Source organism: Pinus tabuliformis, chromosome 7 (genome assembly GCF_031772625.1).
Source record: "Pinus tabuliformis cultivar Carrire ecotype Pingquan chromosome 7, CPIR1, whole genome shotgun sequence".
Lineage (NCBI taxonomy): Eukaryota > Viridiplantae > Streptophyta > Pinopsida > Pinales > Pinaceae > Pinus > Pinus tabuliformis.
Window position 1 is genome coordinate 1636150148 of NC_142293.1, and position 2500 is coordinate 1636152647.

General features: G+C 52.4%; 1 non-coding gene across 1 annotated transcript in view; it reads right to left on the reverse strand.

Annotated features, from left to right (window-relative positions):
- LOC149254607 (25S ribosomal RNA) overlaps window positions 1–1004 on the reverse strand; it is a 3410-nt gene extending 2406 nt beyond the window's left edge. Inside the window, exon 1 of the ribosomal RNA XR_016267767.1 lies at window positions 1–1004. This exon is cut by the window's left edge and continues 2406 nt beyond it. This is a non-coding gene — a ribosomal RNA (25S ribosomal RNA).
- Between the last annotated feature and the right edge of the window lie 1496 nt (window positions 1005–2500).

Below are 2500 nucleotides of genomic sequence, written 5' to 3' on the forward strand. Positions count from 1 at the left end.
AAAAATCTCGCGTGAGCTCTAGCTATCTTGAGGGAAACTTCGGAAGAAACCCGCTACTAGATGGTTCGATTAGTCTTTCACCCCTATACCCAAGTCAGAAAAACGATTTGCACGTCAGTATCGCTACGAGCCTCCACCAGAGTTTCCTCTAGCTTCGCCCTTCTCAGGCATAGTTCACCATCTTTCGGGTCCCAACAGGTGTGCTCGCACTCGAACCCTTCGCATAAGCTCAAGGTCAGTCGACGATGCCCCCCCCAGAGAGGGGATCTCACCCATCAGCTTCCTTGCGCCTTGCAGGTTTTCAAACTCACCGACTCGCACACATGTTAGACTCCTTGGTCCGTGTTTTAAGACGGTTCAAATGGAAAGCCCGCCAACCAACACCACAAGCGCGTAGGTGAACACGGCCTGCCACAAGGGCGCACGCTTCGTTCCTCGACCACCACAGTGGCAAACCAACAGGCAGTAATCTACCCATGCTTGTGACGATGCAACAGCCCGTGTTGGTTTGCACCTCAAGTCAAGTGGCGGACCAGCCTGAGCCATTCCACATCCGACCGAGACGCATCGACAGCCTCCGTCCGCTTCCCTCCCGGCAATTTCAAGCACTCTTTAACTCTCTTTTCAAATTCATTTTCATCTTTCCCTCACAGTACTTGTTCACTATCGGTATCTCACCCGTATTTAGCCTTGGACGAAATTTACCACCCAATTAGGGCTGCATTCCCAAACAACCCGACTCGCCGACAACGCCTCGTGATGCGGCAGGGTCCCGGGCCGACGGGGCTGTCACCCTCTCAGGCGCCCCCTACCAAGGGACTTGGCCTAGGTCCGCCGCTAAGGATGCTTCTACAGACTACAATTCAGGGAGCGCCGCCGCCCAATTTTCATGCTGAGCTCTTCCCAGTTCGCTCACCGCTACTAGGGGAATCCTTGTAAGTTTCTTTTCCTCCACTTAATTATATGCTTAAACTCAGCGGGTGTTCTCGCCTGAGCTGGGGTTGCAAAGTTGGAGCTAAATCCGCCCTACCCCATGGGAGGACAAGAGAGAGCAAAGCAAGTTCGAGCGATGCCACACAAAGCCCGCATCGGCTAACGCCGACTGCCCATCCAAGGGGACAAGATCACCGCTCGCCGACGCATGCCACGAAACATCACTTGAGGTATTTCAGCCAACCGCACCACATGGGGCATGGATGACCAGATCCGCTGCTCCCTAGCATATTGCAGGGAGCGTGTTTGAATGGGATGCGATGCCCAAACGTTATTCATCGTAACAAGAGCTGAGATATCCATTGCCGAGAGTCGTTTCCACGTGTATTACCAAAAAATAAGCCACAAAACTGAATAGGGGCACCCCCCACAACAAATGTAAGGCCAAGGGGTAAAAGGAGGAAAAACGCATGAGAGAAAGAGAAACAAAGGTGTCTCACAGGGGGAGGCTCGAACAGGTGAAAATCTCCCCCAGCTCCACGCCCTCGCAAAAAGGGGGGAAATGTGTGGAACAACGATCGAGAAGGAATAGGGTGGCCACCCCAGGAGCTCACTCTGCTTTTAGCCCTTCCCTGACACCAGCCCACAAAAATTCCCCCTTTTCTCCGTAGAGTTAGGGACCAAAAGGAAGAAAAGGGTAGAAAAAAAAGCATAAACAAGGCACAAGCCTCCCAAAGCCCCGTGCCTTCGGCAAAAGGGGGGAATTGAAGGGGACGACGATCAAGAAGGACTAGGGTGGCCACCCCGGGAGCTCGCACTACATTTATTCCTTCCGGAACACCAATCCACAAAAATCCCACCTTTTCTCTGTAACGCTAGGGGCCACGAGGAAGAAGGGAAGAAAACAACAAGAGAGAAAGGGATATATCAACCGTCGCTACCGGCTCACAAGGGGAGGCTTCAAACAGAGAACAGGCTTCCCCAACACCGTGCCTTTGCAAAAAGGGGGGAACTGCAGGGTACGGCGATCGAGAAGGACTAGGGTGGCCACACTGGGAACTCGCACTGCTTTTCGTCCTTCCCGAAAACCAATCCACAACAATCCCACCTTTTCTCCGTAAAGCTAGGGGCTGAAAGGAAGAAGGGAAGAAAAAAACATGAAATAAAGAGAGATATTAAATGTGTCCACCAGCTCACAGGGGGAGGCTTAAATAGAGAACAAGCTTCCCACCCTTGTGCCTTCGCAAAAAGGGGGGAACTGCAGGGGACGACGATCGAGAAGGACTAGGGTGGCCACCCTTGGAACTTGCACTGCTTTTCGTCCTTCCCAACACCAATCCACAACAATCCCACCTTTTCTCCGTAATGCTAAGTGGCCAAAAGCAAGAAGGGAAGAAAACAACAGGAAAGCAAGAGATATCAAACGTGGCTACCAGCTCACAAGGGGAGGCTCAAATAGAGAACAAGCTTCCAAAACCCTACGCCTTCGGAAAAAGGGGGGAACTGCAGGGGACGGAGATTGAGAAGGACTAGGGTGGCCACCCTGGGAACTCGTACTGCTTTTCGT